Source organism: Salminus brasiliensis, chromosome 23 (genome assembly GCF_030463535.1).
Source record: "Salminus brasiliensis chromosome 23, fSalBra1.hap2, whole genome shotgun sequence".
Taxonomy (NCBI): domain Eukaryota; kingdom Metazoa; phylum Chordata; class Actinopteri; order Characiformes; family Bryconidae; genus Salminus; species Salminus brasiliensis.
Window position 1 is genome coordinate 27,986,307 of NC_132900.1, and position 23,073 is coordinate 28,009,379.

A 23,073-nucleotide genomic window follows, 5' to 3' on the forward strand; every position below is an offset into this window, starting at 1 on the left:
GCTGCCAGTCTGCGAGAGGCAGTAAACTCTCGCAGTGTCCTTGGCATTATTTTAAAACTGTCTGCTGTAAATCTATTCCATGAGAGGCGTTTTTATTTGTGGTGGAGGAGCAGCAAAGCCCATTCAGCCAAACCCTGTTTTCCTCTTATACTCAGGGGCGTCTTTATCACTGTATTTAAATGCATGAAGAAAAATGCTGGTAGAAAATCCCATATGATTTCTGCTGAATTGTACAGAAATAACAATAATGGCCACTTTTACTCACAGTCCACACACACTCTCTCTCTCTCACACACACACACACACACATATGCTGACTAATAAGTAAGTTCTGCATCAGTTTTTTTCCCGCTTCTCTTTGTAAAACGCAGCGGAGGGTTTATTGACTTGTTTATTCCTGTGTTTGTGCTGAAAAGCTGCACTCATGAGGGTTCGGATGGAGAACACCAACCGCAGGCTCTACACTGCTGTGTGGTTCTGTTCTGTTCTGTTCTGCTGGGCCGTCAGATTTGCTTGTTTGTCAGTGGCCGGTGACGTTACATGTGCTGGAGATCTCATTGTAACTGTGTGGCAAACATGGTGGAGAATCTCCACTCTGCTCCTACAGTCCCACAGTGCAACACAAAGGTGGGGATCAGCAAACTTGCTCCTGATTAGTCCCTGATTGTCCAACATGGAAACCAGTGGTTAGGAACAGTTTGTGTTAATTGTGAGAATGGTCTCCTATAACGTATCCTTGATTTTCTAGGGATGAAATGAAATGAGTCTAAATAATAATAAATAGTAAAACTGAAATTATATGTAGTGTTCCAATGTAGGGAACAGGGATTAGAGGTCCATTTATGTTCTTGCTAATAGTGTTCTATATAACACCCTTAATTTCCAATATAGGGCATAGTACAGTAAGTTATATATGGTGTTTTATATAGTGATAATGTAGGGAATAACAATTAGGGGCCGTTGCTGTTTTTTGACAACAGTGTTCTATATAGTACCCCTGATTTAGTATATCAACATATTGTAAATATATAGTCAAATTTAAGTTATATATGGTGTTTTATATAGTGATAATGTAGGGAATAACAATTAGGGGCTGTTGCTGTTTTTGACAACAGTGTTCTATATGGTACTCCTGATTTAGTATATCAACATATTGTAAATATATAGTCAAATTTAAGTCATATATGGTGTTTTATATAGTGATAATGTAGGGAATAACAATTAGGGGCCGTTACTGTTTTTGACAACAGTGTTCTATATGGTACTCCTGATTTAGTATATCAACATATTGTAAATATATAGTCAAATTTAAGTTATATATGGTGTTTTATATAGTGATAATGTAGGGAATAACAATTAGGGGCCGTTACTGTTTTTGACAACAGTGTTCTATATAGTACCCCTGATTTAGTATATCAACATATTGTAAATATATAGTCAAATTTAAGTTTTATATGGTGTTTTATATAGTGATAATGTAGGGAATAACAATTAGGGGCTGTTGCTGTTTTTGACAACAGTGTTCTATATGGTACTCCTGATTTAGTATATCAACATATTGTAAATATATAGTCAAATTTAAGTTATATATGGTGTTTTATATAGTGATAATGTAGGGAATAACAATTAGGGGCCGTTACTGTTTTTGACAACAGTGTTCTATATAGTACCCCTGATTTAGTATATCAACATATTGTAAATATATAGTCAAATTTAAGTTATATATGGTGTTTTATATAGTGATAATGTAGGGAATAACAATTAGGGGCCGTTACTGTTTTTGACAACAGTGTTCTATATAGTACCCCTGATTTAGTATATCAACATATTGTAAATATATAGTCAAATTTAAGTTATATATGGTGTTTTATATAGTGATAATGTAGGGAATAACAATTAGGGGCTGTTGCTGTTTTTGACAACAGTGTTCTATATGGTACCCCTGATTTAGTATATCAACATATTGTAAATATATAGTCAAATTTACGTTATATATGGTGTTTTATATAGTGATAATGTAGGGAATAACAAGTAGGTGTTCTACAGTGTTCTATATAGTACCCCTGATTTAGTATATCAACATATTGTAAATATATAGTAAAGTTTAGATTATATATGGTGTTTTATATAGGTTTCCAATTTGGGGAATGTTCTTGCTTATCTGTTATATTGTACCCTTATGTTCCAATATACAGAACAGTAATTAGGGACCATTCCATTCCCTACAATAGTGTCCTATATAACACCATTGATTGTCCAGTATTGTCCAGGGGATAGTAATTATACAGTGCATTTATATTTACAGCATTTAGCTGACACTCTTATCTAGAGCGACTTACAAGGTTACTTATTTTACAAAGGAGGGCAAATGCAGTGTTGGGAGTCTTGCCCAAGGACTCTTATTGGTGTAGCTTCGCATAGTCACCCAGACTGGGAATAGAACCCTGGTCTCCTACATGGTGTAATAGCTCACTGGCAGGTAGTGGTGTTACCTGTTGCGCCACACCAACGAAAAGTGCTGTGCATGTGTTCCAAAGTAGGTAATAACAATAAGGGGGCCCTACCTGTTTTACCAATATAGTGCCCTTGATTTCCAATATAGGGAATAATAAGATTTATATATGGTATTTAAATATATATAGAAGTTATATATGGTGTTATATATGGTGTTCTAATATAGCATTCTGTATTGTACCCTTAATTGTCAACATATAGAACAGTGATTAGGGACCATTCTATTACCTACAGTAGTGTTCTATATAGCGCCCTTGATTGATCCAAAATAAGAAATAATATAATTAAAGTTATATTTAATACATAGATATAAATGTCCTAAATTGCTATTTCTTTGTCACTAAAATAAACAATGGTGCAGGACCTTGACACAGCATTTAAATTCACAAACTTCTTAAAATATAATAACGGCCTAATACTAACTAATAACGAGTCGGAACACGGCAGCAGATCCAGAACCTGCTGCAGCGACGGAGCTCCTGTACGAAGCTCGGTGTAATCAGTCAGAGGAATACGGCTGCTGGTCGTGTGTGTGTGTGTGTGCAGTGCTGCGTCATGTGTGGAAGCTTTAGTGTGTGTAGAATTTTGCAGACAGTTACAATATTAGGTCATTACAGTGTGTGTGTGTCATTTGTGTGTGTGTGTGTGACATTTCTGCATGAGTTGCGTGTGTGAAAAAAGACCCTAATGACATATGCATACCAACACACACACACACACACCCACACACACACACACACACACAACTGTGTGGGAGAGAGGGAGAGAGTGAGGGAAACAGAGAAAAGAGAGAGAGAGAGAGAGAGAGAGAGAGAGAATAAGAGATAGAGCAAATGAGAGAGAGACATCGAGGCAGAGAGAGAAAAGGGGGACTTAAAGATAAGGTCCCCCCCTCTTTCACAATCTCTCTCTCTCTCTCTCTCTCTCTCTCTCTCTCTTTTAGGGCAGGTCAGTAAGCTTTATTGGCCAATCTGTGTTTAGTCTAAATTTCAATTACAGTGAATTCACTGTTTATATATACCCCCCTGTCTGTCACTCTCTCTCTCTTTCTCTCTCTCTCTCTCTCTCTCTCTCTCTCTCTCTATCTCTCCCCCAGCCGAACTCATGAGTAAGCTCCTTCCCTGTTCATCACCGCTCCTATTCCTGCTAAATCATGCGGTGTGAATCACTGCCTCGCTCCTCAGCTCAGTGGGCTCTGTTATCTCGTTCTCTTACAGGATACTGAGGCTTTTTGAGGCCACAGACCACAACTACTGCATCACTAGCACATCATCACTGCACGCCACCTCCACCTCCACCTCCACACCACCAACACAACAACACAGGCCAGTTTTTATTCAGGACGGGATCAGAATACCCCCACCACCATAACGATCCAAGCCTGAAAGTGAGCCCACCTGAGAATGAGCTAGAGGGGTATAAAGCCCCCCAGCATGGAGCTGTGGAGAGGTGGAGGAACTGTGCTCTCTGGAATGATGGTTGGTGGAGCTCCATCCAGTACTTTTAGGATGAGATGGGGAGTTGGGGATGATGAGGGGTGGGGTGGTGATCAATCAGCCAACATCCTGACCTCACTTACATTCTGCTCTTGTCGCTGTATGCAATCAAATCCTCACAGCGATGCTCTTCCAACATGTAGTAGAAAGTCTTCCCTGGACAGTAGAGACAATTACTCCAACAAAGGAAGCAGGATACACTCTTTAAATACCGCTGAGTTCGGAAGAAACTGAATGAGCAGGTGTCCCATTACTTTTGTCCATATGGTGTATATATGAATAGAGACCTATATCTTGTTATATATGAATCTTTAGGCCCGAACCACATGTAGGCAGCTAAGCTACATTAGCCCTGTAGCTAACGTGGATGCTACTTGGCTAATTATCTGCGTTTGCCCCTCCCTCCGTAGTACAGGATCCTCCTGCACCGGGACAGATAGCCCGAGTCAGCACCCGCTGCCTCCACCCCGTAAAAGCCCGCTGTCCAGGAGCGCGGCCAGGCCCGTGCTGCCGGCGCATTACGCTGCAATAAAGCAAGACAAATGAAGACAGCCATTACAACCCTGTCATCTGTCGCGAGCGAGGAAGTGGCGAGGCCAATTATGTGGCCGGATTACGGACGCCGCCTGTTTTACACACAGCTAATTTACCATTCATCTGTCTCTTTCCCTCTCGTCCAGCAGAAAAACGTCCTCCACGCTCCCGCTCTCCCTCGCACCCTCCCAGCCCGGTCCAAGCGGCTCCTGATTGGAAACGTGGCGCTTTCCTGCTTGCCAGCACACATCAATTACTTTCCCCACAGTCGCATTTAATGAGCGGATTTCAGGCTAAAACCAACTTTAGCGGCAAAACCGCACGGCTGAGGCGCGTCTTAGGCCGCGTGTCTCTTGAGCGATCGGCTCATTGCGATACTGCCGAAGCGCTTCCCTCTGATTCGCCGTAATTCATTCATTGAGATTCAGAGAGTGTGACTGAAATCAGCGCGCCGCGGCTACATTACAGATGGCGGCGCCTCTCTTAATTAGCTACATCTACTCAATCAAGACGTTGAACATGCCTCTCGTTAAGGAACCGAGTGCTGCGGATATGAACGACACGACTGGTCCATATGAGGAGGAACGCTGAAGCAGCTTCCCTGAATGCCTCAGACACTTCCAAGAACAAGGACGAATTACACCTTCCACATCCTCCAGTGTGAGAACGCAGGGCTACAGCTGTTAGCTACAGTGATGTATACTCATTCCCTGCAAGTATCCATATGCTGGAATGTACTTTTACAATGTTACAAAAATGCATTTACACATACTTTTAAAAATAATAAATATATATATATTATTTTGAAAAAATATTTTCAACATATTGACACCATTGCATATTTAATACACATATGCAACCATATCTTGATAGAAGTACATATAATATTAAAGGTTAGCTTGTGATTGATGCAATGTATGGACATTAGATTACATTACAAGTATATATATATATATATATATATATATATATATATATATATATATATATATATATATATATACTGACATACAGTATATTGCACACAGACACATATGTATATATACAAATATACATATATATATATGTGTGTGTGTGTATGTGTGTGTATATATATATATATATATATATATATACACACACACACACATAGTCTTACCAATTTTGTCATATTACAAAATAATGTTACAAAAATATATATATACATTCTTACAATATATAAATGTGTATGTATAAATTTTTTTTTAGCTATATTGCAAAAATATAAATATACATTCTTACCATATATATATTTTTTTCTTTTTGTCATATTACAAAATTTTATTACAAAACATGAATTCTTATAATATATATATATATCTTTAAATATGATCACTGCAAAATTTGTCAAAATAAAAAAAATTATATATATATATTATAAGAATTCATACATGTTTTGCAATATATATATATATATATATATATATATATATATATATATATATACACACACACACACACACACACACATATATTCCTACAATATTTATTTACTTTTTAGTCAAATTATAAAAGTTTGTTTTTGCATGCAGCCATCATATATATATATATGATAATTTTCTACACTAACATATGGTGCACATATATTTTGGATTTGGGGCAGGGTGTGTGTGTTTTTTTTGGTTGGAATTCTGCTGATGAAACATGATCCTGTCACGCTTCATGCACATATATGTTGTGCACATGCTTACATACAGTGCGTCATCACGTCTCCTCCTTGTCTAAATGAATTTAAGCCACACAGCTAACTGAGAGCCCACTCGCAGTCCAGCACGATAATACAATGCCTTTAACGTAGCATTAGCCCATACGCAGCAGCTGAATGAATTAAATGACCTCTTAAGATTACACTTCAAGTGTCTCCCTGGCTTCAATTTGGTCTTTGGAATACATCGCATTGTTCAAATAATCTTGCAGAGTGCGCGCTGGCGGTTCATCATCCGGCCGAAGAGTTGCTCTGCTATTTTGAGATGTTTGCTGTATTAGCATTATTAGCACTGGGCCAGAACACAGTCATGCGTTCATTTTGAGACGGCGACCCGAGGTCATCTCTGAGCCGCGGAGCAAGAAATACGTCTCGTCACATTGTATAGTTCAGCCGAGCGTTCCGATGCTTCCGCAAATTTACTTTAAATGCACTTTCCAATTACCATTAGCCTACAGCGGAGGCCTCGTCTCTTAGCCGGAGCGGAATTTCACATAATGCAGCCCATCCTTTTGTGAAAGCAACAATGTAGATGAGAATAAAGTGCTTGAACAAGCTTATCCTGGAAAAGCTTCTGTTTTATACTTCATCACATGTACAAGCACCGCAGCCGCAGCCTGGCCCGGCCTGCACAAATAAACAGCTGCTTTGTTCCAGGCCCAGACTGAGCAAGATACAAGACCGAGTCATCAGGGCTGGGAGTCGATCCCAAAAAGACTTCCAGCCATTCAGGAACTGCAAAACTGACTTCTAAGCTTTGGACTCGGTTCCACATATTCGAGATGACCCGTACCCGCGTACGCGTGGCATGCGAGATATTCTGCGGTCACTCTTTTCCGGTGAACTCCACCAGCGATGAAAGATCTACCCACCTGATGTTTACAGAGGAGGAAAGCTATGAACAGTTCAGCTAGCACTTGTTAGCATTAGCTTTGGCCAAAAGTGCCACCATGGTCAACTACGCAGGTCTTATAATTAAAGCTAAACAAGGTCCAATAAATCAGTCAATTAATCAATCAATCAATCAGTTAATCATGATAGTGTATTAAGTATTAAAATACATCGTCGCTGTCCAATGAAAAACATGTCTCTGGATTTTTTAAGCTGCTCTATACACTATGTGAATGATTCTTGATAAACGGACTAATAGAAATGCTAATAGAATGTTTCCATTGACTTGCATTGAAAGTTATCAACATATTTTCCTTCTGTAAAGTCGGGCTTTCGGAGATACGTGTTTTTCACTGGACAGAGATGATATTTAGGCAGTTATCCTTATCCGTCTTGTTTTTTTTAACCTGTCTATATATATATATATATATATATATATATATATATATATATATAGACAGGTTAATATATATATATATATATATATATATATATATATATATATATATATATATATATATATATATAATATACACCCCTTTGTTAGTTTTTGTATTTTTTTATTTTGTAGCTATCATAGTACAAATATATATATATATATATATATATATATATATATATATATACACACATTCTCACAATATATATTTACTTTTTTCTTTTTTGACATATAATATTTCAAATATATTTATATTTGATATAATATAAAAATATTTGAAATAATATAATTTAATATTTAATTAAAATTTTATTTTTTATTTTTTAATTTTATTTAATATTTATATAATTTTTGTAGCTATCATATTACAAAAATACATATACATGATTATAATATATATATATATATATATATATATATATATATATTATGTTAGAATGTTTTTAGTGAATTTTGTAGCTAACATATTACAAAAATACATATAAATGATTATAATATATATATATATATATGTCTATATATATCTATGTGTATATATATATATATATATATATATATATATATATATATATATATATATATATATATATATATATACACACATTTTATGTTAGGTTGTGTTTTTTTATTTTGTAGCTATCATAGTACAAAAAATATATAAATTCTTACAATAAATTTAAATATGTTGACGATCTGTTGGCAGTTATCTGTTCCTATATCTTGTTTTTTTAAACTGTCAATCAGTTCATGCTGAAAATATGTTCATTTCTGGACTCCAACAGGCAGAGCTGTCTGAGCCTGTGACGGTCCAACGCTGTGTTCCATTTACCTCAGAGGTTGGACGTCAGAGCTGGGAATGATGCCACATCCGAGTTGGCCGGGCTCCAGTAACATTCCGGTAACTGTACGCTATTTAGGAATCGAGGGGATTTGCGTAATTTCGTAGGTTACCTCAGGCTTCAGGTGAAACACATGCTAATGCTCACCCTGCCAGGGCTGGTAGCTTTGTGTGCCTAGCAATGTTAGCAATTAGCAATTAGCAAGGTGGGAATTAGCACTGATGAAATCTGGAAGAATCTTCTTAGCTTGAATGTTATCCTTGAGTAAAGCTTGTCCAAGCTAGCAACGGCTGACGCCATCACACGACACCTTCCCCCTCAAAAACGGCAACTTTACAGGAGAAGTAAAAAACCTTCTTGACTTTCAATGGAAGTCAATGTAAAAATCAAATTTCAAAGTCATTTTGGAGCATTTCTATTGGTCCCTTTCTCAAGAAATTTGAAAAGAATGTTTAGGACAACTTCCAGAGTCAATTTATGTGAAAAAGTTAAAAATAACGAAAATTAAGATACAAGGTTTTTGCATGGCAGACACGATATACAGCGAGAGGAGCTCAGACGCGCCAATTTAGCCCATAGGAGGCGTCAGTCTGAATCTTTTGAACATTTCTGGCAAAACAATTAGCTGTTAGAAGCTTGCCGACACACTTATACCCACCCCCCATACACACACACACACACACACACACACACACACACTCTTTCATCACTCTTACAGCTTGTTGTTAAGCATTCTCAGGTCACTGTAGAGAGGTGATAAAAATCTAGCCTGGCATTCTGGTAGCTGCACTCGCGTGGCTGTCTTTTGTTTGTGACATTTAACAGCGAACGACAGATTCAGGACGAGTAAAGGCAGCCCCCTCACCCCCACCCCCCCACCCCCCAGTTTTCCCCCCAGGTGAGTTTGACTTTGGCACTTTACAGTATCATCCTCAGTCGCTTTCGGAAAACCGTCTCAGCCAATCAAGCACGGGCCTCAGGTTCAGCACATATAACAATGCAAATGCCTGGATATTGCAGATAAGTCAATCATTTGCACCTGCTAGCTTTTTACACACAGGATTGATTTGCCTGTGCCTTTTGAATATGGTCTCGGGGTGATAGATCCGTTCCCCCCATTGTGATATTTCACCTGAATCAACACCTTAAGAGCGCTATATAAATGCAAATGGTATTGTATTGTATTGTGGCGCAGGCCCCGGGCTGGGGGCACCGCGAGGCTCATTCCGTCAGCATTGTGGAGGAATCCTTTTCTTATTGGCTGTCATTAGATTCGGAGGTGTCATCTCACATCCTCCAGCAGAAGAGTGTGCCAGGCTCAGTGAAAAAGAGCAGCGAGCGCAGCAGCCAGGCGCTGTACACCCGGGCTTCAATTATCTCAATAGGGACTGCATGTTCTTCATTTGTAGCCGTGTGCGTACAGTAAGCGTGTGAGTGAGTGGGTGGGTGGGTAAGTGTGAATGTGTATGTATTTACATTTGGTCTTCACACAGTCTGAGTGGGCATGTGTGTACAGTGTGCGTATTACAGTGTGCAGTGTCTAGGCTTGGATGGAATACCCGTAATACAGTATACCACGGTATTTACAAATGTTGATAAATACCTCGTACATTAAATTAGCTCATTTGCCATGAGCCACAAGGTGGGGGGGTGGTATGTGGGAGCTCGGCACTCTGAAAACAGATGGGGGAATAAAACAAGCCCACCGTAGTTGCAAGTTTAGCAACACTGAGTTCGAATGAAAGACAGAGCAAGCAAACCTGGATGAGCCAGTCTACTGAAAACAGTGGAAAACACTTCTAACACCATTTACTCAACTCTGTGCTCTCAGATATGAGGCTTCGTCCTCTAAACCTGTGTGATTTGGGCCTCAGTTAGCTGGAACACAGCCTGTGCTGTGGTGTTTAGCATGCTAGCTAACTTGTCTAAGCCTTGATAGCCAGCTACCGGCCCAAACACAGCAGAACCGGTCTCTCATTTCGCCTTTCACCATCATTCCAGAGAACACAGTTCTTCCACTGCTCCACAGCTCAATGCTGGGGGGCTTTACACCCCTCTAGCCCACGCCGGGCATCAGGCCCGGTGCCAATAGGTTCATGCAAGTCCTATTCTATTGGCAGTACTTCTTCAAAGGGACTAGACAAGCTGTGTGTGTGTGCATCTACCTATCTGTGTCAGCAATGGGTGCTGCTTGAACTAGCCGAATGGTTCTGTGAGTAGTCAGGGGTTAATGCAGAACCACTGCCTTTACTAAAGAACCCTTGAAGAACCTCTGTTTGAAGGGTGTAGTGGCGTATAAATGTGTGCAGCAGAGGGGGAATGTGGACGTGTGCGCACAGTGCATGCACGCTCGCGAGTGTTTGTGTGTGTTGGGGTGTGTTTGTGTGTGCGCCGCTGGCACCAGATCGCAGGTTACGATTGCCAACCTGATGACTTTCATCTGCGGTGATGACAAATCGGCGTGGCAGCGAGCCGCACGAGCGGGGAAGCAGATGAAAAGGCTCCTTCGGCATCGCACTTAATTACCAAACACATGTTCAAAATCACTGCAAAGAGGATTTGGGGGGCCGCGTTTGTTGATCCACGACATGAAAAGGCCTCTTTTCTCCCCTCATTTCGTTCTCGTTTACATCAGCTGGGGTGGATCTCAGATGTGGTCATGGTGGTGGTGGTGGGGGACAGGGGCGAGCGGGAACAAGGAGCATGTGTTTAATCTGCTCATCCAGGCCCTTCCAGTGGCCGGGGATGAGGTGGGGGAGTGGGGAGTGGGGGTAGATCTGGCAACCTCATCGCGCAGTTAGTGCTGCCACTAGCTGGCCTGCTTCTCATTAAGCCCCCGTTTAGGAGGTGAGGTGCAAGTTGGTTTTGGCAGCAGGGAAAAAGAAGATGCAAATGGACTCCAGCATCAGCAGCAGCAGCAGCAGCAGCACCCACCCCGCTACCCCCCCTACCCCGCCTCCCTCTACCCCGCCCTGCCCATGGAGCTACAGCACACACTCCACCATCAAAGGATCCCCTCCAATTAAAGCAGGGCTCAAAGACGTTTCCTCCGGAGCGCTCCGCACGCCCAGGCTGAATGCAAGCCGACACTCGACAGCCAGCTCCTGGATTCTGCCTGACGGGCCCAGTCCATCACCCGCAGCGAGCGGGCCATGGAAAGAAACGCCTTAATGGTTCCGAGCCCATGGTCCTGGGGGAGCTCCACGCTGTACACTGTTTTCCAAGGCTCCTACACACCTGCTTGACCTACCCGTCGACTAATTATCAAGCCTAATGAGTCGAATGAGCTGTGCCGGCGCTGGAAAACACTACACTGTGCATTTGTGGCATACCTCAAGGGCCACCACTGGGAACCACTGAGATTCCTATAAGAACGTCTTAAAAGGCTTCCTATGCTGTTTTGAGATGTAAATGTTTCCAGACATACCACTTGCCTGGTCCATACAGTTCACATGAGTTGCATTTTAGCTTGTTTTTTTAACCCTTTAAACCCTAGGCCTGTTTGTGGGCCCATACTTTCATTTCACGCCATCAAACCACATAAGTTACATATTAGTTTTAGAGCAATTAGATTGGTTGTAGATACCATGCCATTTATGCCATACAATATAATATATAGTGCATACCAAATCATTTACTGTAGGTACTGAATCACTTATTGTAATGACCAAATCACTTATCGTTGATACCACATGATTTATTCTAAATACTGAGTCACTGGTGGTAGCTACTACATTGTAACTAGATACTGGATAATTTATTTTAGATATATACTAGATACTGAATCATTTATTGTAGATACCCAACCATTTACATTTGGATCCAGAAACATTTATACCAGTAACTAAATCATTAATTATAGATACTGAATAATTTATACTGCATACTGATTCATTCATACTGCATATTGAATCACTTGTACTGCATACTGAATAATATATTGTTAATACTAGTCATTATATTAGGTTCTGAATCATTTATACTAGATACTGAATCATTTATTGTAGATACTAAATCATTTATTGTAAATACTGAGTCATTTATACTAGATACAGAATCATTTATTGTAGATAATAAATCATTTATTGTAAATACTGAGTCATTTATACTAGATACTAAATCATTTATTGTAAATACTGAGTCATTTATACTAGATACTGAGTCATTTATACTAGATACTGAATCATTTATACTAGATACTAAATCATTTATTGTAAATACTGAGTCATACTAGATACTGAATCACTTATTGTAGATACTAAATCATTTATTGTAAATACTGAGTGATTTATACTAAATACTGAATAATTTATTGTAGATATGGATTAATTTATTTTAGATACAGAATCCTTTCTACTAGACACTGAGTTGTTTATTATAGATGCTGAATCATTTACACTAGATATCAGATAATTCATTGTAGATATGGAATCATTTGTACTAGATATTGTGTTGGTTATTGTAGATACCAATTCATTTCTACTAGGTCCTGAATCCTTCACTGTAGACACTGAATCATTTATTTTAGATACAGAATCATTTACACTAAATACTGAATATGTTATTATTTATAGTAGATCTAGAATAATTCATTGTAATTACTGAATAATTACTAATAATTATAATTATTTATATATATAATAAAATTAAAACCAAAAAGCTAAACAGGTTCAGGGGTTTAAGCCTATGATTGTGAAAACCCACAACCATGAATACCTTATACAGCATAAGACTGCCTATTCAATCTACAGCACTGGTCACTGAATGTCTCCTGTTCAGAATGGCATATAGAAATGGCCTCAGTCCTGACTGACTGCCTGCCTGCCAGACTGACTGACATGCACTGAATCAAACTCCAAAAGATCCAAAGTTGATGTTTTCCCATTGCTGATGAACTGTCTGAACAATCCGCTCCATACATTTCAGCCCACGCTGCTCTCTGAACAGGACACAATACAGGTCAGCTAATCAGAGCAGAGGTCATTTACATATAATTTCATTTCATCTATACCTGTGCAGTACAACGATATTCTTCTCTTATCCCAGCTCAGAAAGCCGCCGCCAGAGCACAGAGTCAGCCCTGCTAGAGCAGCACCCCTAAAGCAGAAGTGGTTAAGGGCCTCGCTCAAGGGCCCAGCAGGGGCAGCTTAGGCAAACCTGAGTATCAAACCTACAACCCTGCAATCAATAACCCAGCTCTCTAACCACTGAGCCACCGCTGCCCATATATCATCCTTAAAGGCACAGCAACAAAAGATGCTGGTTGTGAAAACAGAGCTTTCAGAACCGAAAAAAACCCACACAGATGAAAAGCATGAAAAAAAAAGCAGAATATAAAGTAGAACCGCCAGTCAACAGAACTTGGCATGATGGGCGCTATTAATAAAAGCGGACTCTCGCTCCTGGCCTGTTCCGACGCGATTGAGTCTGGAAGTATGATAATGAGTGTGTACTTTCAGCAGAGACACGGGGGTCATCGCTAATAATTGTTGATATTACTGAACCCACCCCAGAGACAAGAACATGCATTATTCATGGTGCCCTCCACGACATCCCTTCATTCCAGGCCTTTTCCGTTCGAGCCGGACCGATCGTATCAATATTAATCAGCCTACATAGGGTCATAGGCAATAATTCCAATTACTGGTGTTACAATATCAAGATGACAAAAGAATATTCATTAAAACCTCTCTGGTATAATTACAGGGATGATAATATTGGTTGGGTTCATTCCGCATAACCAGGCTTGGCACGAACCACTGGGGCCTCTTCAGAAACCCACATCTGAGCGAAACCCTGCTTAGTTATTGTGTTTTATTTATTTCGGTCTTCGTTTATTGATTTTTTTTTTGCACTGGCTCCATATTCATTTTCAAAAATTGCTGCATTGAAAGTGACAGCTGAGAAAGACGAGGTTTCGGCGGTAGTCATTACAGGTCTGGTGATGCAGCATGAATGATGTTATTTTGGGCTTAAAACATAATCTCTTAAACTTGTTTTGGTTGCTTGGAAAAGAAAGAGTTGAGCAGCTTGAGGCACGAAACTACAACTATACTTAAACCACAGCACTACTCATAAACTACTACACTGAACTACTACACTACACTAAACTACTACACTACTATAACCTACTACACTCCTGAACTACACTAAACTACTACACTACACTACTGAACTACACTAAACTACTACACTACACTCCTGAACTACACTAAACTACTACACTACACTACTGAACTACACTAAACTACTACAATACACTAAACTACTTCATTAATATAATCTACTACACTACTGATCTACACTAAACTACTACACTACTGAACTACACTAAACTACTACACTACACTAAACTACTTCAATAATTTAATCTACTACACTACTGATCTACACTAAACTACTACACTACTGAACTACACTAAACTACTACACTACTGATCTACACTAAACTACTACACTACTGAACTACACTAAACTACTACACTACACTAAACTAATACAATAATATATTAACTACTACACTACTGAACTACACTAAACTACTACACTACTGAACTACACTAAACTACTACACCACACTAAACTACTACACTACTGAACTACACTAAACTACTACAATAATATATTAACTACTGAACTACACTAAACTACTACACTACAGTATCACACTACAACCCTACACTGAACTACTACACTACACTAAACGACCACACTACTACACTACACTAAACTACCACACTACAACCCTACACTAAACTACCACACTACACTATCACATTACAACCCTACACTAAACTACTATGCTACACTATCACACTACAATCCTACACTAAACTACTATACTACACTATCACACTACAATCCTACACTAAACTACTATACTACACTATCACACTACAATCCTACACCACACTACTATATTACACTATCACACTACAACCCTACACTAAACTACTATGCTACACTATCACACTACAATCCTACACTAAACTACTATACTACACTATCACACTACAACCCTACACTAAACTAATATACTACACTATCACACAACTCTACACTAAACTACTACCCTACACTAAACTACCACACTACAACCCTACACTAAACTACTACACTACAACCCTACACTATGCTCCTACACTACAACCCTACACTAAACTACTATACTACACTATCACACTACAACCCTACACTAAACTAATATACTACACTATCACACAACTCTACACTAAACTACTACCCTACACTAAACTACCACACTACAACCCTACACTAAACTACTACACTACAACCCTACACTATGCTCCTACACTACAACCCTACACTAAACTATTATACTACACTACCACACTACAACCCTACACTAAACTAATATACTACACTATCACACAACTCTACACTAAACTACTACCCTACACTAAACTACCACACTACAACCCTACACTAAACTACTATACTACACTATCACACTAAACTACTATACTACACTATCACACTAAACTACTACACTACAACCATACACTATGCTCCTACACTAAACTACTACACTACAACTCTACACTAAACTACTATACTACACTATCACACTACAACCCTACACTAAACTATTATACTACACTATCACACTACAATCCTACACTAAACTACTATACTACACTACCACACTACAATCCTACACTATGCTCCTACACTAAACTACTACACTACAACCCTACACTATATCACACTACAACCCTACACTAAACTACTACACTACAACCCTACACTATGCTCCTACACTAAACTACTACACTACAACCCTACACTAAGCTACTATACTACAATATCACACTTACAATCCTACACTACACTACCACACTACAACCCTACACTAAACTACAACACTACAACCCTACACTATGCTCCTACACTTAACTACTACACTACAACCCTACACTATGCTCCTACACTAAACTACCACACTACAACCCTACACTAAGCTACTATACTACACTATCACACTAAACTACTATACTACACTATCACACTAAACTACTACTCTACAACCATACAGTATGCTCCTACACTAAACTACTACACTACAATTCTACACTAAACTACTATACTACACTATCACACTACAACCCTACACTAAACTATTATACTACACTATCACACTACAATCCTACACTAAACTACTATACTACACTACCACACTACAACCCTACACTATGCTCCTACACTAAACTACTACACTACAACCCTACACTATACTACTATACTACATTATCACACTACAACCCTACACTAAACTACTACACTACAACCCTACACTATGCTCCTACACTAAATTACTACACTACAACCCTACACTATACTACTATACTACACTACCACACTACAACCCTACACTAAACTACTACACTACAACCCTACACTATGCTCCTACACTAAATTACTACACTACAACCCTACACTATACTACTATACTACACTACCACACTACAACCCTACACTAAACTACTACACTACAACCCTACACTATGCTCCTACACTAAATTACTACACTACAACCCTACACTATACTACTATACTTCAGTATCACACTACACTCCTACACTAAACTACCACACTACAACCCTACAGTAAACTACCACACTACAACCCTACACTATGCTCCTACACTAAACTACTACACTACAACCCTACACTATACTACTATACTACACTATCACACTAAACTACTACACTACAACCCTACACTAAACTACCACACTACAACCCTACACTATGCTCCTACACTAAACTACTACACTACAACCCTACACTATACTACTATACTACACTATCACACTTACAATCCTACGCTACACTACCACACTACAACCCTACACTAAACTACAACACTACAACCCTACACTATGCTCCTACACTAAACTACTACACTACAACCCTACACTATGCTCCTACACTAAACTACCACACTACAACCCTACACTAAGCTACTATACTACACTATCACACTAAACTACCACACTACAACCCTACACTAAACTACTATACTACACTATCACACTAAACTACCACACTACAACCCTACACTATCTGCCACTAAATGTTAACATGCCTCTTGTGGCCCTTCAGCCAGTAGTTTACTGTAGTGTAGTAGTTTAGTAGTCTGGGAGTTTATTGATTTCAGCAAGTGTAAAACTGCAGGTCGAAAGTGCCTCATCAATTCCTTCAAATTTTCTCTGTTTTCACAGTCAGGAGTAACACTTTCCAGCGCCGCGGCGTCAGAACAGCAGTCCACCACTGCGACGGAATAATTCCTAGACATGCCGTCTGTCTGTCCGCTTCTCACATGTGATGAAGACGGGCCTTTATCTGCTCCCCTCAAAACACTGCACCGTCTTTTCTAATCCTGTACCTTCTCCAGCGCGCAGTGTCACTCTGCTTTACTCCCGCTCAGGCTCCTGCGATCAGCGACAAACTCTCCCGAACAACAATCCCGCTGCTGAGTGGTGTGATGTGCTGCCAGGAGATGAAATGTGACAAAACGCTTCTAATGGTTGCGCCTGTCCCCTACGGGAGCATCAAAGTTGTCATTCAATCAAAACGGGAGCGCATTGATTTGAATTCTGCGCCGCGGCTCTTCTGAAGCCTCGCTTGCACTCGAAGCTCCTTCCCTCTCCCGCCCCTGCCTGCGCCTCCTCCATGAACATCACAGCAACTGGAACAGATGCTAGCGCCGTTCAAGCCGTCTCCCCTCTCGGTCTTCTCAGCTCTATCGCTTGTTAATCGCTAGCACAGCGCTGACCTGCGGAGCCGTTAGGCCCGAAATGTACCTGTACCTTTTTGGTGTAAGTGCGGAACTAGAGATGCTAGGCTAACGCCGCTAACAAACACTGGATACATCGCCGTGGTTCAGAACTTCATGATAAACAGCTGAGCGGAGTCCCAGTTCAGCTCATATGTTTAAACAAGGTGTCTCCATTTCCCAGCCGGCATGCTAATATGGGGCTCACGTGGGATAGGTGGGTTCCAGGTGGGCATGGGCTCTGAGTGGCTCTCACATGGGTCTCATTGTTACAGCCCACCTTAGTCTCACATGGGTCCCATCAAGGCCCCTTGTGCAGTGTACAACCCAGATGGGGCACAAGCTTAACCCCTCCTGGTCCCATCACTGACCTCACTGGTGGGCATCCACATGAAGCCCGAGGACAAACCTTTACGGTTATCAGTTGGGCTACCCATACAGGCCCCACATGGACATGATAGCTAGGTTATGTTTTTTGGTGTGTATTTATTTTAAGTTTTTTTGGAGATAAGACAGTGACAGTCCATCCAGAGCTACTGTTTGTTAGCCTCATTAGCTTAGCATCTCCTAGGTGTACTGCACTCATAACCCACCCATAGCACTAGCAATGCTCTCAACACTAGGAGAATAAGGACTTAACACATCGGCCTCCTATGATACATGTGAAGACAGTCACCACCTCTTTTTCGACCTGCCACCAACACGGCATTGACGGGCACACTTAAAGGAAAGTGCCGGGTCCCCAGCTTTGTGTCGCTTTATAATTGATGGAGAGGAGAGAGCGCCATCTATCCCCCCTCCACCCCCCCAACCAGGGAGGACACAGCCAATTGTGCTCTCTCAGGCCCCGGCTGCTGATGGCAAAGTGGCATGGCATGGCTATCAGAAAGTTATTATGTTAAACAGTCATGAATACACTGCCTGATGCCTGTGTTTTCCCACAGTACCCCCCCCCCCCCCCAAAAAAAAAAAGTCTATATCTATCCATACACTATATGTCCAAATGTTTGTGGACACCCCTTCTAATGAATGCATTTGGCTACCCATCGCTGACACAAATGTGCAAATGCACACACACATGTCTGTTCCCTCTAGAGAAATACTGCCAATAGAATAGCACTCTGAAGAGCAGATAAGCATGAACCTATTAGCACCATGCTGCCTAATACCAAGTGATGAGGTGTAGTGACCTCACTAACGCTCTTGTCGTTGAATGCAATCAAATCCTCACAGCAATGCTCAGAAATCTTAGAATCCTAGAAAGTCCTCTTCCCTAGACAGTAGAGATATTTACTGCAGCAAAAGCAGGATAAACCCTTGCTAGTTGATTTCAGAAGAAACAACGAATGAGCAGGTGTCCCAATACTTTTGTCAAAATAGTGTGTATACTACCAATGCAGCCTGTAAACAGTTTAGCTCTGCCCATTCATGTTACAAGGAGCGTTTTATTCGCCCGGATTTCTGAATAAGGCGAGACAGCCAATCAAAGCTGATCCAAGGGGTCGTTTATATATGGCTGTCTTAAAGAGACAGTACCAAAATTCTAAAGGGCTAAAGGGAGGTTGGGAAATGGAATGGGCAGCCTTCAGGTCAGGAGCTCATAGTCATGCAAATGATGAAGGCACAGGAGGAGAGGGTGGGGCTAGCTCACATGGCCCCGCCTCGCACAAGGGGGTGTTAGCTTTTTAACAGAGCTGAACGGAATGAATGGCGATGGTGACGGGGGGGGTAAAGAGGATATATATGTTGGACCCCTTCATAATAAAGTTGTCCGTACGGAGCTCATCATGTCTGGCAGTAATGAATTAGGCGGCTCTTCGCTCTCCTGCTGAACGTTCTCCATATTTCATGCCGGCTTGTTCTATAATTAAACGGGGTCCGGGACAGGAAGAGAACCTCTGCCTTTTCTGGCAGCGTGGCCGTGCGAGCCCAGGCACGCATTCTACTTCTACGAGAGAGAGAGAGAGAGAGAGAGAGAGAGAGAGAGATGAAAGAAACTCAGAAAAGGTTAAAGCAGAGGGATGACCAATGACAGAGAGAGAGAGAGAGAGAGATAGGGAGAGGGAGGGGGCGGGTGCGGGGAGGAGGAGAAAGAGAGGGGAAAAAGAGAGAGATAGAGAAAAGGAGGGAGAGAGAAAGAGTGAGAGAGACAGATATAAATGGGGCAAGAAAAGAGATAGAGAGAGGCAAAGAAATAGAAAGAGAGAGAGAGAAAACTAGACAGTAGTGAGAGAGAGAGAGAGAGAGAGAGAGAGAGAGAGAGAGAGATTGGAAGAATCAGAGATAGAAAGAGAGAGGAGGGAGTAAGAGCGAGAGATGGAGAGAGAGAGAGAGGAGGAAGAGAGAGAGAGAGAGAGAGAGAGAGAGAGAGAGAGATGAAAGAAACTCAGAAAAGGTTAAAGCAGAGGGATGACCAATGACAGAGAGAGAGAGAGACAAACAGAAAGAGAGAGAGAGAGTGAGAGATAATGAGAGAGTGTGTGCACGAGTGTGAGAATGAGAGATCACCTAACCTGTCACTGCTGTCGCGCGAAAACCTTGTAATTCTGAAACCGGCAGCATTACAGAAGAAGGAAACCCCTTCTTAACTTTCAGTGGAAGTCAATGTAATTGCATCACTGCAGTCACTATAATCGTAAGTGTGGTGTGTGTGTGTGTGTGTGTGTGGTGTGTGCAGGACAGTGCGTAGCTTGCTTATCATTCAGTGTCGAGACACATTCATCTGCAGTCCCTTCTGTTTTGCCTAGATTTTTTCATTTAGAGTGCTGGAGACGAGCCAGGGCCTTAAAAAAGCTCAGCCTTCTAACTGTGTGCTGCTAAAGAGAGTGTGTGAACTTCAAGTGGTGTGTGTATATGTGTGTGTGTGTGTGTGAGTGTGTTTGTATTAGGGAATGTGCACAGAGACACCCGGCCCGGTTGTGTTTTATGACAGGTGGCTGCCTGAAGCATTTAGTGATCTCGGAAGGTCTTTGTGTTTGAATCCGGAGCTAATTCGACAAACGCGGCACGGAATACATAAAGTCCTGAATCCGTGGCGGATGTAGTACAAATAAAACCCGGCGTTCTCCCATTTCACAGCCCGCCGTGGACTTCTTCTGCCGCTCGGAGTGTTGCTAATCCTTACATCGTCTTTAATCCGGGAGCAGGGCTGTGAAATCGGCGCGCTATCAAAGAGCCGCGATCAAACAATGCATCAGATATTCATTAAACAGACATGTTCATCCACACATCCGGCCATTAGCGAGGAGCCAGCGACAGTCGGCGAGACGCACTTAAAAGCCGAGGCAAGACTTTGATGGGAATACGGACGTCAACTTACATTCCGCCCAGCTCCGCTATCAAATAGAAAGCTGGGAAAAGCAAATATTAGAGGAGGCTTTAGGAATAGCGGGAGAATAGTAATGTGCGGTATTACCAATTCAGATCACAAATGGAACAAATGCGGCGAGGGGCGCGAGATGGGGAGAGGGAGAACGAGAGAGAGACAGTCACAGAGAGAGAGAGAGCGAGAGCGCGAGAGAGGAACTTCCACTGTTCTTTACAGCGTAACGGAGCAGAAGCTCCTAGCAGGGCGCTCATTATCCGCCGCTCATAGCGCATATTTAACACCTGCGGCAGCAAGAAAATCACCAAGAATGATCAAAAATTCATATCAGCCCTCTTTAAGGTAGGCCCACGTCTGCCGTAACGAGGAGTTATGAGCCCTAATGACAAAACCGTGGCAATAAAACTAGGCACGAAACCTCGTTCTGAGCATCAAATTAGCTTTGAAGTTCAACCTCTTCGCACTATTCTCTTAACCTGAGCACCCTTTATTTATTTCTTTTCCCAAAACCTCATTCCCACCCAAGATGTGCAACCGATCTGAGCTCTCACTCATATACTGTACATTCCCCTGCCAGTCGAGTCTGTAGCAAGTGGTGTTGGGCTGTCAGCTGCAGCAAGCAGGACTAGAGTCAAACTCCAGAGAACCAAACGCATGCGAGCGGACAGCGCCGGTAGCTTCCGGGCATCCTAGACTCCATCCTCGGATAAACATGTCATCTTAGCTAACTGGCAACACCTGGCAAGTCCTGGACAGAGCTGTGGATCCGGGCCCCCCCCAAGACGTATCAAACGTGTTGAAGCGGCAAATGTGTCACAACGGATCAGCCAGACTCGGAATCAAGAGAGCAGTTCTGGGTTCAGTAGTGGTTTCATGCACGTACAACAACAAGCTGCACATTATGTATCTGCTCAAACCTGCCTCTTCATTTCTGCTGACAAAATGGATCAAATGGAGCATTTTCTACCTCTGTTCTTCATAGTGTGACCCAAAATTGTCCTTAGCCTCCTTATCTTCACCATAACAGTGTGAAGTAGCCTAACCATGGAAACTTCTGAAACCAATGATCAATTTAATCAGTTAATTCAACTGGGTCGGATTAAGGATTACCCCAGCTGGGCAGCAAGAGTAGTAGTGTTCCACAACCTCTACCTAGCCAATTGCATTACATAGATGGAACAAAGACTAGGTGGGTTCCAGGTGGGCCCATGTGTTATTACTGGGACCCAGTCTGGCTTCCCAAATTAGCCCACATCCTTACAACCCACTTTAATCTCATATGGGTCCCATCTAGGAGCTATGTGCAGACCCCCAACTCGGTCAAAATCTCTAAAGCTTCTTTGGCTGTACCTTCTTTAAATATTTGAACTTTCTTATGAGACACTGGTCACAAGCTCCAGCTTAACACTTGGCACCTCCCTTGGATTTCAGCCCAGCTAACATACTCATGTGAAGCTTACATTGGTGGAACGTGGGCTGGGTGGGTTCATTTTCTAGTCTTCTAGTCTTTGTA

The 23,073-nt window shown here is 41.3% G+C and overlaps 1 protein-coding gene across 1 annotated transcript in view; it reads right to left on the reverse strand.

Moving 5' to 3' along the window:
• cdh7a (cadherin 7a) overlaps nt 1-23,073 on the reverse strand; it is a 102,008-nt gene that overhangs the window by 67,468 nt on the left and 11,467 nt on the right. The window lies entirely within an intron of this gene.